Below are 17,775 nucleotides of genomic sequence, written 5' to 3'. Positions count from 1 at the left end.
CTTGTAAAATTCCACCGGGGACCCATCCGGCCCCGGCGCTTTCCCTGTCTGCATGCTGCCCAATGCCGCCACCAGCTCCTCCAAATCGATTGGGGCCCCCAAACCCTCCACCCGCTCGTCCCCTACTCTTGGGAACTCCAGCTTATCCAAAAAGCGATCCATCCTGCCTGCTTCCCCGGGGGGAACTGCCCGGTACAGCCCCTCGTAGAAGGATCTGAACACCCTGTTGATGTCTTTTCCACCCCGCACTAGGTTCCTATCTACATCCGTGGCTGCCCCAATTGCCCTAGCCGCCTCCAGCTTCCGGAGCTGGTGGGCCAACATCCGACTCGCCTTCTCCCCGTGTTCGTACGCCACCCCCTGTGCCCTCCTCCACTGCGCCTCCGCCTTACGGGTGGTCAAAACATCAAATTCCGCCTGGAGACTGCGCCGCTTCCTCAAAAGCCTCTTCTCCAGGTTGTCTGCATAACTCCTATCCACCCTGACCATCTCTGCCACCCGTCTCACCCTCTCGACCCTCTCCCTGTGCGCCCGGATGGATATCAACTCCCCTCTGACTACTGCCTTTAGTGCTTCCCAAACCATCCCAACCTGTACCTCCCCGTTATCATTAGTTTCCAAATACCTCTCTAAACCCCTACGGATCCGTTCACACACTTCCTCTTCTGCCAGCAGCCCCACATTCAACCTGCACATCGGTCGCTGATCCTTCCCTTTACCCAGCTCCAAGTCTACCGAATGTGGGGCATGATCAGAGATAGCTATCGCCGAATACTCCGCCCCCACCACTCTCGGGATCAACGCCCTGCTAAGCACGAAGAAGTCAATTCGGGAGTATGCCTTATGAACATGGGACAAAAAGGAGAACTCCCTACCCCCCCGGTTCCAAAATTCTCCAAGGGTCGACCCCCGCCATCTGGTCCATAAACCCCCTCAGCACCGAGGCCGCTGCCGGCCTCCTGCCCGTCCTGGACTTCGAACGATCCAGAGCCGGATCCAGCACCGTGTTAAAGTCCCCACCCATAATCAATCCTCCTGTCTCCAGGTCCGGGATCAGGCCCAGCATACGCCGCATGAAGCCCGCATCGTCCCAGTTGGGGGCGTAGACATTGACCAAGACCACTTGCTCCCCCTGAAGTCTCCCACTCACCATCGCATATCGCCCTGCAGAGTCTGCCACCACTTTGGATGCGACGAACGATAGGCTCTTGCCCACAAAGATTGCCACCCCATAGTTCTTTGCATCAAGCCCCGAGTGGAACACCTATCCCTCCCAACTTTTTCGTAACCTCACCTGATCCGTAACCCTGAGGTGCGTCTCCTGGAGCATAGCGACATCCGCTCCCAGCCCCCTCAAGTGAGCCAACACCCGAGACCGCTTCACTGGACCATTCAGCCCCCTCACAGTCCATGTAACCAACCGAATCCGGGGGGGCCGTCCCCTTCCCTCTGTGCCTGTCAGCCAGACCCCTTCCTCAACCCACCACGTGTCCAGGGAAACCCCCAGGCCCGCTTCCCACGGTGGAAGACCCCCCACCCAATCCCCCCCTCGCCATCCCTTCCCTCACAGTCCCTGCAGCAACAACCCGGAACCCCCCCCCCCCCCCCGCCTCCTCCCCCCCCCAAGCCCCCTCTCCCCCCCCAAGCTAGGACCTCCCCTAGCTGCGTTACCCCCAACATTATGCTTCCATGAGTCAGCTGACTTCTGCTGACCCCGGCCTCTCCCGCCGTAGCCATAACCCTCCCCCCCGGTGAAACAAGCCACCAATCCCTCCCTATCAGTGCTGGCCCCGCCCCCAATTCCTCCAGCGCGGGAAGAAAGCCCGCGCTCCAACCCGAGCCCGCCCCTCAGCCCGACCCGCGGGAAAGAGGCTTGCACATGACCCATCGGGGCCCCAGCCTACTCCCCAACCCACCAGTGGAAAAAACAAAGAAAAGCATCCTGATAAACAACCAACAGCCCCAAAACCAGAAAAAAAACCCCGAAAGAACACAGATGACAATAGCCAAAATAGCGAAAACAGCAAAAACAAACATGAAACAACCATTAGTAAACACAGCCAAAATCGGCTAAAAGGATACCTAGGAAAGCAAAGCCTTCAATCAAAGTACATTTCTCTTCGGCCCCCCCAATCCTCAGTTTGAGTCCAAGTTCTCAGCCTGGACAAAAGTCCAGGTCTCCTCCGGAGAGTCAAAATAGAGCTGGCGGTCCTTGTACGTGACCCAGAGGCGAGCCGGCTGTAGAAGGCCAAACTTCACCCCCTTCCTGTGGAGCACTTCCTTCGCACGATTGAAGCCAGCTCTTCTCTTCGCCACCTCCGCGCTCAAGTCCTGAAAGATCCGAACGTCCGTGTTCTCCTACCTGCTACTCCTCTCCTTCTCCGCCCACCTCAACACGCACTCCCAGTCAACCATACGGAGAAAACGGACCAGCACCACCCTGGGCGGCTCGTTCGGTTTAGGTTTCCGCTGTGACACTCGGTAGGCGCCCTCCAACTCCAGGGGTCCGTTAAATGACCCCGCACCCATCAGCATGTTTCACATGAGGACCACGTAGGCCGCCAGATCCGAGCCCTCTAGCCCCTCTGCGAGGCCCAGAATCCGCAGATTCTTCCGGCGGGAGCGGTTCTCCATCTCCTCCATCCTATCTTGCCATTTCTTATGCAGTCCCTCGTGTGTCTCCACTTTCACTGCCAGGCCCAGAAGCTCATCCTCATTCTCTGAGACCTTGTGCTGCAGCTTCCGAACCTCCACGGCCTGAGCTGTCTGAGTCGCTGCCAGCTTGTCCAACGAGGCCTTAAATGGCTCCAAAATCTCAGCTTTGAGCTCCCTGAAGGAGCGCTGAAGCAGCTCCTGCTGCTCCCGCGCCCACTGCTGCCACGCTGCTTTCCCGCCCGCCGCCATTTTGTTTTTCCTGCCTCTCGCCTTTCTCTGTGATAGAATCGACCTTTGGCCCGCTCTACTGCGAGTCCAGTCCATCCACCGGCTGCTGGGCACACTGGCTGTGTTTCCACCCCCCCCCCCCCCCCCAGGGGAAAGTTGTAAAAACGCCGTTGTGGGCTCTTAAAAGAGCCCAAAAGTCCTAAATTAGCGGGAACTGCCGAACGTGCGGCTTAGCTCCGCATTGCCGCCACCGGAGGTCCCGTAACACATATTTCTTGAGTGTTATCGACGAATACTCCCGCTTCCCTTTCGCCATTCCCTGTCCCGACATGACCACAACAACCGTCATAAAGGCCCTCCTATCCATCTTCTCCCTGTTCGGTTACCCCGCGTACATCCACAGCGACCGGGGGTCCTCCTTTATGAGTGATGAACTGCATCAATTCCTGCTCAGCAGGGGTATAGCCTCTAGCAGGACGACCAGTTATAGCCCCCGGGGTAACGGTCAGGTCGAACGGGAGAATGGCACCATTTGGAAGACCATCCTGATTGCCCTACGGTCCAGAGATCTCCCTATCCCCGTTGGCTAGAGGTCATCCCCGACGCCCTGCATTCAATCCGGTCTCTCCTCTGTACTACCACTAATCAAACACCTCATGAACGTCTTCTTCTTTTCCCCAGGAAGTCGTCCTCAGGATCCCCTCTCCTGACCTGGCTGGCCACTCCCGGCCCCATCTTGCTCCGGAAGCATGTGCGGGTGCACAAGTCCGACCCGTTGGTTGAGCGAGTCCAGTTACTCCACGCCAACCCGTAGTATGCGTACGTGGAGTATCCAGACGGTCGGCAGGATACGGTCTCGCTTCGGGACCTGGCACCCGCCGGTGTGCGGCCTTCCCCCCGTACATCAACACCTCCCCCCCAACACCAATTCCCCCCAGCGCCCCCCGCGCCCCCACGACCCAGCGCACAAGCCCCCTCTCCCCCGATTACAGCGTCTCCATCACCGGCCCGGGGTACGGAGACACATCTACGACCGATGCTCCCGGAGGCAAGGACGACCATCGGCCCGACGTCACCGGCTCCACTGCGACGGTCCTCCAGAACACCACGGGCACCCGACAGGCTGATCGTGTCCATCAGATGCGACCATGGGACATTTTCGTTTGGACCTTGTTATTCTGTTGCACCTTAAGTTAGTAGTAGTAGTATTGTTTTTTGCCATGAGCCAGTGGGCAGCCCACCTTTCTCTTCCACTTACACCCCCCCCCGCCTTCTTTCTCCACAAGGGGTGAATGTGGTGGTATGAATGTGAGCACTGCCATTGGTGCAGAGCATTGATTTCCCATTGGCTCTGGCTGGTCATGTGCCTCTCGTCCGATTGGCTGGGACTAGTCATGTGACTGCTCACCAATTGATCGAGAGGCAAGTAGACCCCGCCTCCGAGGCGGGGTATAGGTACCCAGGTTTCCTGACGGTCGGCCTTTCTCTGTAGTCGACCACCGGGCTAACAACTAGCTGATTAAAGCCACAGTTTGGATCTTCATCGTGTCTCGAGTTCAATTGATGGTACATCACCTATTACGCCCAGTGGGTCCCCAGATATGCGGACAAAGCCCGACCACTCATTAAGACCACGGGTTTTCCCCTGACGGCTGAGGCCCGGTCGGCCTTCAGTCGTATCAAGGCCGATATCATCAAGGCCGCCATGCACGCGGTGGATGAAACCATCCCCTTCCAGGTAGAAAGCGATGCATCAGACGTCGCCCTGGCTGCTACCCTCAACCAGGCAGGCAGGCCAGTAGCATTTTTCTCCCGAACCCTCACCGCCTCGGAAATTCAGCACTCTGCAGTTGAGAAGGAGGCACAAGCCATTGTGGAGGCCGTGCGGCACTGGAGGCATTACCTAGCCGGTAGGAGGTTCACCCTCGTCACCGACCAACAGTTGGTAGCCTTCATGTTTGATAACGCACAACGGGGCAAAATAAAAAGTGATTACATTTTGAGGTGGAGGATCAAACTCTCCACCTCGGCGTACGATATTACATATCGTCCGGGGAAGCTCAATGAGTCCCGAGATGCCAACACACAGAAAGACCGTCTGCAGGCCATCCACGATGACCTCTGTCACCCGAGGGTCACCCAGCTTGCTCATTTCATCAAGTCCCGCAATCTACCTTACTCCACCAAGGAGGTCAAGGCCATGAACAAGGCTTGCCAGATCTTTGCGGAGTGCAAACCGCACTTTTACCGACCAGACAAGGCTCGCCTGGTGAAAGCCTCTGAGCCCTTTTAGCGACTAAGCGTGAACTTCAAAGGGCTCCTCCCGTCCACCAACCGCAATATCTATTTCCTCACTGTCATCGACGAATTCTCCCGCTTCCCATTCGCTGTCCCCTGCCCTGATATGACCTTGACCACCGTAATCAAGGCACTGCACAGCATCTTCACCCTGTTTGGTTTCCCGCCTATATCCACCGCGACCGGGGTACATCGTTCATGAGCGATGAGCTGCATAAGTATCTGCTCAACAAGGGCATCGTCTCGAGCAGAACGATCAGCTATAACCCGCGGGGAAACAGGCAGGTGGAGAGGGAGAACGCAACAGTTTGGAAGGCTGTCCTTCTAGCCCTACGGTCAAGAAGTCTCCCAACCACCTGCTGGCAGGAGGTCCTATCCAATGCCCTACACTCCATTAGGTCACTCATCTGCACGGCCACGAACGAGATCCCTCACAATCGCTTGTTTGTCTTCCCCAGGAAGTCCACCTCTGGGGTGTCGCTTCCACGTTGGCTGACGACTCCGGGGCCAGTTCTACTCCAGAGGCACGCAAGGAGCCATAAGACGGACCCTCTAGTCTTAGGATTAGGAGAGCTGCCCCCGAAACAGGCCAGCAAAGTCGATGCGAACGTGGGACTATTGCCTCCCCGATCACTCCCATGGGTGCATCGGTGCAGTTGGCATGACCATTCTGATGCTCTCGGCACAGCCTGCAGCACTGGGCCACCTTATCAATGTTGGAATTGATTCTGGGCCACCCGACGTAATTCCAGGCGAGCATCTTCATCTTCAACACCGGGTGTCCACTGTGGAGGTCCTGTAGCAGCGGCGCGCGGTTGGAAGACGACCACCTGCATCCTCCACAATGAGATGCCGTCTTCCACGCTAAGCTCCGGGAGCTTCGCAGTGAAGGACATCAAGTCGTCGAGCAAGGCCCGGTGCTAGGCTCCATACTGTGCCATAGTTGGACCCTGGATTACTGTGGGTCCGTCTAGATCCACTTTCTGATGGCAGCTATGACTTCCGAGGCTGAGGCGGGTGGTCTCATTGAGAGAGATAGGTGGTTCAATGCGTCGGCGTGCGGGATCCGCATGCCTGGTGGTCTTTCAACTTATACTCCTCGGGCGGCCAAAAGCAAAGCCTACTGCTGGATGCTGGCTGATGCGATCAGGGAAATCACACGATTCTCCTTAAACAACCCGAGCAAGGGTTTGTGTTCGGCATAAACTGTAAACCCATTGCCGTAGATGTATACGTGGAATTTGCGAACTCCGAAACACAGCCAGGCCCTCCTTCTTGGTTTGTGAGCAGTTACGCTCTGCATCGACAAGTGTGCAGGATGCGAAAGCGATTGGCCATTATGATCCGTCAGGCATCCAGTGTCTGAGGACGGCCCCCACGCCGTAAGGAAAAGCGTTGCACGTGAGGAAAAGCGGCTTGGCAGGGTTGAAATGTGTGAGCAACTTCTCGGAGGACAATCATTGTTTCACCTCCTGGATTTCTTCAGATGCGGGGAACCCCATTCCCACCAGCTCCCCTTTTCCATCGGTTGGTGGGGTGGGCTCAGCAATATGGCCAAGTTGGGGATGAATTTCCCATAATAATTGATGAGCCCTAAAAAAAGAGCGTAGCTCAGTTTGAACGTGTGGGGTGGATGCCTGTGGATGGCTCACACCTTGTCTTCCACTGGGTGTAAGCCATGTTGGTCCACCTGATACCCCAAATAGGTGACCCCAGGGCATTGAAAACGCACTTCTCCTTCTGGAGGTGGACGCCGCCCTGCTCAAACCGCCGGAGGACTTTAGCCAGGTTGTCCAGGTTTTCCCTGTCCGAGGCCCCAGTGCTGAGCATGCCATCCAGGAACACGGCCATCTTGGGCAGACCCCTCACAATGTTCTTCATAACCTGCTGGACTATCGCACAGGCCGAGGAAACCTCAAACGGCAAACGGGTGTAAGAACTAACTGTAGGTGAATATCTTGCCACCACTGAGCGTGGTGTACAGGTCCTTGATGCACGGGACCAGGTAATGGTCAAGACGGGAAACCCAGTTCACCGTCATTTTATAGTCCCCACACAACCGCCTGGATCCGTCGGCTTTGAACACCTGCGGTGCAGCCCAGTCAGCGCAGTGGACGGGGGAGATGATGCCCAATCACAACAGGCAATCCAACTTGGTGTCAACCTTGGGGGTAGCGTGTATGGTACCAGCCAGGCACGGAAATAGCAGGGTTGTGCATGTGGGTCCATGCTGAATTTAGCCAATGCTCCATTGATGGTGCCGAGACCATCGGTGAAAAGCCCCAGGAACTTTGCCAGAACCCCTTCCGGGCCATGGGGATACATGTGGCAGACTCTCTGCCAGTCCAACTTCAAATGGGGCAGCCAGTCGCAGCCCAACAAATTGGGGCTTCCACCGCAGACCACCAACAAGGGCAAACATGTCGACTGGTCCCCATATGTCACAGGCACTTGGGTGGGCCTTCAATGGCCAGAGGCTCCCCTGTATACGTAACCAACCCAACATAGTATGCCTGGCCTTTAGGGAGCGCTAACATCTGGGGGGCTAGTGGGGAAACGCATCTTCACAAGCGCACTTGGGGTCCTGGTCCTAGCTCCGGGCCTGATGTCTGCGGCCGCTATCTTGCTGTTCCAGTTCGGAGGAGTCGTTCTGGTCCCTGGGGACGGCTTCTGTTCCTCCGGCGGGCCCCAGTCTGTGTGTGGTCGTGTCATAGAATTTACAGTGCTGAAGAAGGCCATTCGGCCCATCGAGTCTGCACCTGCCCTTGGAAAGAGCACCCTAGCTAAGCCCCTACCTCCACCCTAACCCCACACCTCCACCTTATCCCCGTAACCCCATCTAACTTTTCTTTGGACACTAAGGGCAACTGAGCATAGCCAATCTACCTAACCTGCACATCATTGGGCTGTTGGAGGAAACCGGAGCACCAGGAGGAAACCCATGCAGACACGGGGAGAACATGCAGACTCCTCTTGAACAGTGACCCAAACCGGGAATCGAACCTAGGACCCTGGAGCTGTGAAGCACCTGTGCTAACCACTGTGCAACCATTCTGCCAGAATTGCTCACAGTACTTCAGTTGTGGTCTTACCAAAGTTCTATACAGCTTCATCATGACCTCCCTGAATTTATTATCTCTGCTTCGAAGCTTATTTTAGCTTAGAAGGTGTAATAACTGAAGGGAAAATAGAGAATAAAAATAAGAGAACAACATCACCCTCTCTGCTCAAATGCAGTGATTTGAAGAGTATTTGTTTCAATGCCAGAAGTATAGCAAGTAAGGCAGATGAACTTAGAGTACTTATTAGTAATGGAATTATGATGTTGTGGCTATCACAGAAACATGGTTAAAGGAAGGGCAGAATTGGCAGCTGAACGTTGGAGGATATAGATGCTTCAGGAGAGATAGCGGGAGGTGTAAAAGGTGGGGGAGTAGCATTACTGGTTAAGGAGAATATTATAGCCGTACTGCGGGAGGACATCTCTGAGGACTCGTACAATGAGGCAATCTGGGTCGAGCTCAGGAACAGGAAGGGGGCAATCACAATGTTTGGCGTTTATTACAGGCCCCCCAACTTCCAGCAAGAGATAGAGGAGCAGATAGGTAGAGCGATTTGGATAGGTGCAAAAGTAACAGGGTTGTTGTGGTAGGGGATTTTAATTTCCCCTATATTGACTGGGACTCACTTAGTGCTAGGGGCTTGGATGGGGCAGAGTTTGTAAGGTGTATCCAGGAACGCTTCTTGATGCAATATGTAGATAGTCCTAGTAGGGAAGGGGCAGTCTGAACCTGGTATTGGGGCATGAGCCTGGACAGGTGGTTGAGGTTTTAGTACGGGAACATTTTGGGAGTAGTGACCACAATTCCGTAAGTTTACTTTTGTATAGGGATAACCCTCTCATTAAGGTGCTAAACTGGGGAAGTGCAAATTCCAATAATGTTAGATAGGAATTGAAGAATTTGGATTGTGTGCAGCTGTTGGAGGGTAAATCAACATCGGTATGAAAGTCTTTCAAGTGACAGTTGATTAGGATTCAGGAAAGTCATGTTCCTGAGAGAACAAAGGATAAGTATGGGAAGTTCAGGGAGCCATGGTTAACTAGGGATATTGTGAACCTTGTCAAAAAGGAAAAGGAAGATTTTGTACGATCTAGAAGGGTGGGGACAGTCAAAACCCTTGAGGAGTATAAAGAAAGTAGCATCTTTCAGGTCAGGTCCTGGCTGGCTGGCGTGACTCCAACGGGCAAGGTTCAGGACTGCCATGCCCTGAAGCTCTTGGTCACAGAGCTCTGTGCTCTCCCAGAAGATGGCGATGTCAATCACCCATTTGAGAGTCAAGCGGTTTTGCGGCTGCAACTTGATTTGGGTGTCAGCATCGTGGAGTCCACAAACAAAACACATGGGTCCAAACTCGCAAGTGGTAGCGACGTCCTCAAGCGTGCCAAGATGGCGTCTTTGGACTCTCCCTGGGCTGCAAGGTCACATGGAAACAAAACCTGCGAATTATAATTGGGTTCAAATGCACCTCAACTAAAGTCACCAATGTATCAAAAAACTTGGAGTCTGGCCTATCCAGGTGAGAGAGGCTTTTTATCAGCACGTAGGTCAGCCCACCAACTGTGATCAGAAATATCGCAGTTTGCCGCTTATCCCCAACTCTGGCATTTGAACGAAAAAAATTTTGTACCCTCTCAATGTACTGGGTCCAGTCATCGCTACTCACATCGAAATGTTCAAGGTTCCCGATGTGAAACAACTCTACAGCTGGAGTAAAGACCTCCTGGGGCCTAGAAGTGGCTCAGCAGTACAGTACCTGATGCCTGCAGCAGCTCCACTTCAGCCTTGTTGCAAGTGTAGAATCCAACAAAGAGACACTCAGGAACGTATGGCAGGATAAAATGAACTCTGGTTTATTTAGGTACACACAACTAACTCTCCTCATCCCGAAGGGTCATCCTTCCCGACCTGTACCCAGGTTGGTGTTTTGTACAGTGAGGTTCCCTCTTGTTAAGGGGAAACCCCACTTCGTTTTACCGGGGGAATTCATATTCAATATTTGTCATGGGGAACCAGATGGTGAATTGCCCATGGCCTCCGAGGCGGTCATAATAGGCAGCATCAGCAGGGCTTGTCAAGGATGATGCCGATTTGATAATGCTCATCATTGTTTGACACAGTCCGACTCCTGCCTTTAAGATCACCTTCCACTGTCCGCCTGGGTGATCCCTGCATGTGTGTGTGGTGAGATAACCACTGTAGTTATGCGTACTGCAGTAGGGGGATGTATGCCTGTACCTGTAATACAGGTTCCTCCGGTAAGCCCCTGCCAGCTAGCTCCACCCACAGGGAGCTTGTGTATAAATATGCGTGTGAGTCACTCAGACCCTTAGTCTACAGTTGCAGATGGAGGGACAACATCGTACAACAATAAAGCCTCTATTGAACCAGTCTCTCGGCTTTGAGTATAATTGTTAGCGCTACAATTTATTGTTGTACGATTTCCCATTCACCATGGACATCAGAATCAAGCCTGACCGTCTGCAGCTGGATCCGCAGTCGCCTCACGCCAGAAAAGACTTTGTTCACTGGCTCGCAGTCTTCGAGGCCTACATCTCTTCAGCGGACCCTCCCCCGACGGAGGCTCAGAAAAAGCAACTCCTGTACTCCAGACTTAGCTCCAGCGTCTTTCCGCTCATTCGAGATGCGACTGACTACACCACAGCTATGGAATTGCTCAAGGAGAACTATGCACCATTGGCGAACACCCTGTTTGCGAGGCATCAACTTTTTCTCGCGTCGAGCAGCCGGGTGAGTCGATTGAGGACTTCTGGAGGGCCCTTATACCTCTGGTACGAGACTGCGACTGCCGGGCCCTCACAGCCACGGAACATTCCGCTTTACTCATGCGCGATGCCTTTGTTACAGGCATTGCATCGGACCCCATCCGGCAACGACTGCTGGAAGGGGCCGCCCCCGACCTCGCGGCCGCAAAGGCCCTGGCGCTTTCCATGACGGCCGCCTCCTGTAGTGCGCGAACTTACTCCGCTAGCCACTCGGCCCACCCGTCCTACCCCTCGTGGACCCCGCAAATGGCCCCCCAGGCCCATCCGTCCTACCCCTCGTGGACCCCGCAAACGGCCCCCCCAGCAGCTGCCCCCGCGCACTATGCCTGCGCTGCCCGCCGCACCGCACCCCCTGGGGGTCCCCACTGTTACTTCTGCGGTCAGCAGAAGCACCCTCGCCAACGCTGCCTGGCCCGCACAGCGACCTGCAAAGCTTGTGGCAAGAAAGGCCACTTTGCAGCGGTGTGTCAGTCCCGGACGGTCGCCGCTATTGCACCGCCGGTCCCCTCGCCTCAGCCACTCCCTCAATGGGCCCCGCTGTCCGCTTCCCCCGACCCCACGTGCGATCAGTGGGCGCCGCCATCTTTTGCCGCCCCGCCACGTGCGCTCCATGGGCGCCGCCATCTTCATCCATCACCGCCATGTGCGTTCCATGGGCGGCGCCATTTTGTTCCGACCCCACAACGTACGCTCCATGGACGCCGCCATTTTACCCACAGGTACTGCAGATGACGCCATCTTGTCTCCAGGTGCTGCCATTTTGTCCTCTCCCCGGGACGGGGCCACGGGACACGGGTCGCTACCGCTCCTCGTCGGACTCATCTGACTCAACCGCCGATCAACCACTGCTCGCCTCCGTTACGCTCGACCAGTCCCGTCCTCGCAACCTGGCACCCTCTTCCACATCGGTGCTGGTCAACGGCCACGTGACCTCCTGCCTCATCGACTCCGGGAGCACCGAGAGCTTCGTCCACCCGGACACGGTAAGGCGCTATTCCCTTGCGGTCCATCCCGCCAACCGGCAGATCTCTCTCTCTCCTCCGGGTCCCACTCTGTCCCGATCCAGGGTTTCTGCCTGGTTAAACTTACTGTACAGGGCGTAGAATTCGACCGTTTCCGTCTGTACATTCTCCCCAACCTCTGTGCTTCACTCTTACTAGGCCTGAATTTCCAGTGCAATCTCCAGAGCCTCACCCTCAAATTCGGCGGACCCCTACCTCCCCTCACCGTTTGCGGCCTCGCGACCCTCAAGGTCGAGCCTCCCTCACTCTTTGCCAATCTGACCACAGATTGCAAGCCCGTCGCCACCAGGAGCAGATGGTACAGCACCCAGGACAAGGCCTTCATCAGGTCCGAAGTCCAGCGGCTGCTTCGGGAGGGTATCATCGAGGCCAGCAACAGCCCTTGGAGAGCCCAGGTGGTAGTGGTTAAGACCGGGGAGAAGCACAGGATGGTCGTGGACTACAGCCAGACCATCAACCGGTACACGCAGCTCGATGCGTACCCCCTCCTCCGCATTTCTGATATGGTCAATCAGATTGCACAGTACCGGGTCTTCTCTACTATTGACCTGAAATCCGCCTACCACCAGCTCCCCATCCGTAAATCGGACCATCCCTACACTGCCTTCGAGGCAGATGGTCGTCTGTTCCAATTTCTTAGGGTTCCCTTCGGCGTCACGAATGTAGTCTCGGTATTTCAGCGAGAAATGGACCGAATGGTTGACCGGTATGGACTGCAGGCCACCTTCCCGTACCTCGACAATGTCACCATCTGCGGCCATGACCAGCAGGACCATGATGCCAACCTTTATAAATTCCTCCACATCGCATCTCTCCTTAATCTCACATACAACAAGGAGAAGTGTGTGTTCCGCACAGACCGCTTAGCCATCCTTGGCTACGTAGTCCAAAACGGACTACTGGGGCCCGATCCCGACCGCATGCGCCCCCTCATGGAGCTCCCAATCTCCCACTGCCCCAAGGCCCTCAAACGCTGCCTTGGGTTTTTTTCTTATTACGCCCAGTGGGTCCCACAATACGCGGACAAGGCCCGGCCACTTATCCAGTCCACACATTTTCCCCTCTCGGCCGAGGCACAACAGGCCTTTGCCCGCATTCGATCTGACATAGCCAGGGCGGGGATGCACGCGGTAGACGAGACACTGCCTTTCCAAGTAGAGAGCGACGCTTCAGATGTCGCCCTTGCCGCCATGCTGAATCAGGCAGGCAGACCCGTGGCATTCTTTTCACGCACCCTCCACGCCTCCGAAATTCGGCATTCCTCTGTTGAAAAGGAGGCCCAGGCAATCGTTGAAGCGGTGCGCCACTGGAGGCATTACCTGGCCGGCAGGACATTCACTCTCCTCACTGACCAACGGTCGGTAGCCTTCATGTTCAACAACACGCAGCGGGGCAAGATCAAGAATGACAAAATCTTGCGGTGGAGAATCAAGCTCTCCACCTTTAACTACGAGATCTTGTATCGCCCTGGCAAGCTCAACGAGCCCCCAGACGCCCTCTCCCGAGGTACATGTGCCAGCGCACAAGTGAACCAGCTCCGTGCCTTGCACGAGAGCCTTTGCCATCCGGGGGTCACTCGCTTGTACCATCTGATCAAAGCCTGCAATCTGCCCTACTCCATCGAGGAAGTACGGACAGTCACCAGAGACTGCCAGATCTGTGCGGAGTGCAAGCCGCACTTCTACCGGCCAGATCGCGCGCGCCTGGTGAAAGCATCCCGCCCCTTTGAACGCCTCAGCGTGGACTTCAAAGGGCCCCTTCCCTCCACCAACCGCAACACCTACATCCTTAGTGTGGTCGATGAATTTTCTAGGTTCCCATTCGCCATCCCATGCCCGGATATGACGTCTGCCACCGTCATCAAGGCCCTGGATTCCATTTTCGCCCTGTTCGGTTTCCCCGACTACATCCACAGCGACAGGGGATCCTCGTTCATGAGTGATGAGCTGCGTCAATTCCTGCTCAGCAGGGGTATCGCCTCCAGCAGGACGACCAGCTACAACCCCCGGGGTAACGGGCAGGTAGAGAGGGAGAACGGGACGGTATGGAGGGCCGTCCAGCTGGCCCTACGTTCCCGGAACCTCCCAGCCGCTCGCTGGCAGCAGGTCCTCCCTGATGCGCTCCATTCCATTTGGTCGCTACTGTGTACCGCAACTAACAGTACACCCCATGAACGTGTTTTTGCCTTCCCTAGGAAGTCCACATCCAGGGTGTCGCTCCCGACGTGGCTCACGACTCCGGGCCCAGTCCTTCTCCGTAGGCATGTACGGCACCAAAAGGCGGAACCCCTGGTGGACAAAGTACGCCTTCTCCACGCCAACCCTCAGTATGCCTACGTGGCGTTCCCCGATGGCCGTCAGGACACAGTCTCGCTCCGGGACCTGGCTCCCTCAGGTGCCGATCCTATGCCCACACCCCTGTCTCTTCCCACGCCAACCCCAGCGCCTCCCTATTCGTCCCCACCAGGTCCATCCCTCATCCCCCTGCCCACCCTGGAGGATACGGAAGATTTCGGCTTGCTCTCGGAGTCATCCCGCCAGCAGCCAGCACCAACACCGCCAACACCTGCACCATTGTTGCCATCACCGCCTGTGCCGACGTCACCACCACAGCTACGCCGATCACAGCGGAACGTTCGACCACCGATTCGGCTCAACCTGTAACCTGCTAACCGGATGGACTCTTGATTTTCCTTGTTGGACTCTCTTGTAAATAGCATCCTTTGTATTAGAGTTACATGTCACCCCCGCCAGACTCATTTTTTTACAGGGGGTGAATGTGGTGAGATAACCACTCCGTACTGCAGTAGGGGGATGTATGCCTGTACCTGTAATACAGGTTCCTCCGGTAAGCCCCTGCCAGCTAGCTCCGCCCACAGGGAGCTTGTGTATAAATATGCATGAGAGCCGCTCAGACCCTTAGTCTACAGTTGCAGATGGAGGGACAACATCGTACAACAATAAAGCCTCTATTGAACCAGTCTCTCGGCTTTGAGTATAATTGTTAGCGCTACAGTGTGCTGGACAGGAGATTGATGCTGTTATGGAGATGGTGAACGATGATGGGTCACTCACTGGGTAAGCTGTCTTACTTGCCCTCACACTTCTGGCCGCGTTCCCTACCACCTCTGAGGGGAGGGTGACCCCAGGTGGAACGTTCAATTGTTCTGAAGGCCCTAACCCATGCCATCCTCCAACACCCACACCACCAACTTCCCACACCCCCACCCGGCACACACTCCATACCCAGCGCAGCCAATCCCTCAAACCCTTCAGACAGAGGATTGAGGCTGGTCGGATTATTGGTGGAAAAGGTGTTTAATTGGGATTATACACAAATGTTGTGCCCTGACTCCTACCTCTAACCTATGTGCTGCACCCATGCCAACTTTACTGGTGGCCTACCGCTCCTCTTAAGCGTGATCTCAGATAGCACATCAGATATGGAGAGAGCCTGCAGCACACCTTGCCCTCTGACCGGAGATGCCTTTGGCAGCCATCCTCTGGAGTGCCTGGACCTGGATGGGCCCGGCCGACATTGGGTGACACAGGCGATGAGGTGCAACCCTGTTCTGCCCGTTGCCCATCAGATACATCAGTGTCAGGCAGGGGGGTGGGGGGGCGGTGCAGGGGCTGGGCCCTAACATGTCCTCCTCCCTCAGGATGCTTGATGGCTCCTGGGCTACTTTGTAGGATGGAAGTGAGGCCGGAGTAGACTCTGGGGGCTCCACCGTCACCACTGCCAGTCCTGGAGGCTGCCCTCGTCTCAACCAGGGTCTCAATGCCCTCAACCATGGAGCACTGAGACTGGGCCACGTCCCTCAGTGAGTGTCATGTTCCTCACTGCCTCAGTCATGCTTCTCTGTGACTGGCCTAGGTCAGTCAGCACCCGGCCAATGCTCTCGATATCCCTCGGCCATGACCTTTTATGACTGGGCCAAGCTGTGGAGTGCCACAGCAATGTCCATCTGGCCCGGTACATGGCTGCCTGTGACTGGGTTTCCCTGACCTGAGCCTCGGCTATCAACCACGGTGTGCCCCAAGCCTTAAACGTCTTGACCCATGGCTGTGACTTTTTGATGCAAGACTTCCACTGCGGATGCCACCTGTTCAGTGTTGGCCTGGGTACCGAGAATTATCGGCACAATCACGTGCACCTGAAGGCAGTTGGACTCCTCCAGCTCCACTTACAGGTGCTGGAAAGTTGCTGACGCCCCATCCTGTTTCTACTGCTGCATCTCTGCCAGTAATTGGATCATACTTTCCAGAAGTGTTTCCTGGGATCGGTAAGCCATCCGTGACTCCACCTGATGTGCTGCAGCATGCATGACGTGCACACCAGAAGGTGACCCATGAGCCTCCTCAATAAAATGCCCCACCGAGGTGATATCTTTGCCATGGTGGAGGGTGTAGGTGGATGCAGTGCTGAGAAGTCTGTGTCTTCCCCAGACTGGTCTTCACGGGCGGTATGCTGGGTTTGTGACTGGGGGCGAGGTACCCTAGACCGGCTGGCATGGTCTGATGGTAATCCTGCAAGACAAAAGAGAAGACACAAGGTGAGATCTTGGGAAGGAGCGGTCTGGAGGAGAAGGGTAACTCACTTGCTATAAGGAGATTGTTTTGCATTCGGGACTCACTTGGTTGTTGCATACTAACCTCCGCTTCAGAGATAGCCCTCCCCTGCACCTCCCTGGATAATTCCATCGCCCTCTGCTGGGGGTGGGGGGGGGGGGGGGGAGCGTTGGGGATGAGAGCCCTGAGGTCTGGGGTCAAAGATATGGTGAGACGCATGGAGGCTGGTTAAACAGGGGGGAGGGGTCTGTAGATGGTGGCATGTGTGTGCAGGCACCTGGCCAAAGTGGACAATAAAGTTGTTGGGGTTTTGTGCAAGGTGGGATGTGAGGGACATGCAGGTAGGTGAGTTTTAAATGGCCCGTATGGGAATGGGAGTGTGATGTGAGGAGTGAAGGACAGGAGTGATGCCAGAGGAACAATAGGCGGAGGCTCCACCAGACTGCCCCAAGGAGGTCATTCATCTTTTGCGACACCGTGAGCCTATTCACTTGGTGAGGGTCACAGCACTGACTGCCTTTGCCACCTCCTCCCAGGTCTAGTTGACAACTGTGGGCGGGATACTCCTGCCCACCCTGGGGAAGAGGGTGTCCATCGCATCCAACGTTATATCGAGCTCCGCGTCAGTGAAGCATTGTGCTGCACTTCGCTGGGCCATCTTCTTGTCTAGAATAAGTGTGTGAGGAGTGGAGAGCTTATAAGCAGCTTCAGCTTGTCAAGGTCTCCAGTGCAAACCCGGCCCCAGCACATCTGCACTGGCAGGAATGAGAATTGCTCTAGATTCAGGTGGGCAGAGTGCTGGCCTATTAGCATGTTCTGAACTGCTCCATAAATGAAGGTAAAGGTAAAGTCGCCATAGTCCCAGATGACCATAGGCTGCTTTCCCCTTTAAGAGGGATAGCTGATTGGTAGTGATTTAACCTAAGGATCACCACGCCTCAGGCAAGGGGCAACATTGAGAAAGTGGGCTATCATGAGTAACCTCCAGCACCCGCAATGGGAACATGAATTCGGACACAATTCAGTCCCGGCATCAACACTTAGTCTCTCAAATGGAGAATTCCACCCCCCACCCACCCCCATTTTTCAGTCCAGTACAGAAGCCCATGGCAATATTTAAATAAGGTCAGGGAGTTCTCCTGCAATCTTGACCAAT

General features: G+C 55.4%; 1 protein-coding gene across 1 annotated transcript in view; it reads left to right on the top strand.

The window, feature by feature from the left end:
• LOC119953484 (cation channel sperm-associated protein subunit delta-like) overlaps window positions 1-17,775 on the top strand; it is a 760,311-nt gene that overhangs the window by 702,683 nt on the left and 39,853 nt on the right. The window lies entirely within an intron of this gene.

The sequence above is a fragment of the Scyliorhinus canicula genome, chromosome 18 (genome assembly GCF_902713615.1).
Source record: "Scyliorhinus canicula chromosome 18, sScyCan1.1, whole genome shotgun sequence".
Taxonomy (NCBI): Eukaryota; Metazoa; Chordata; class Chondrichthyes; order Carcharhiniformes; family Scyliorhinidae; genus Scyliorhinus; species Scyliorhinus canicula.
This window is presented reverse-complemented; position numbering and strand designations above follow the sequence as displayed.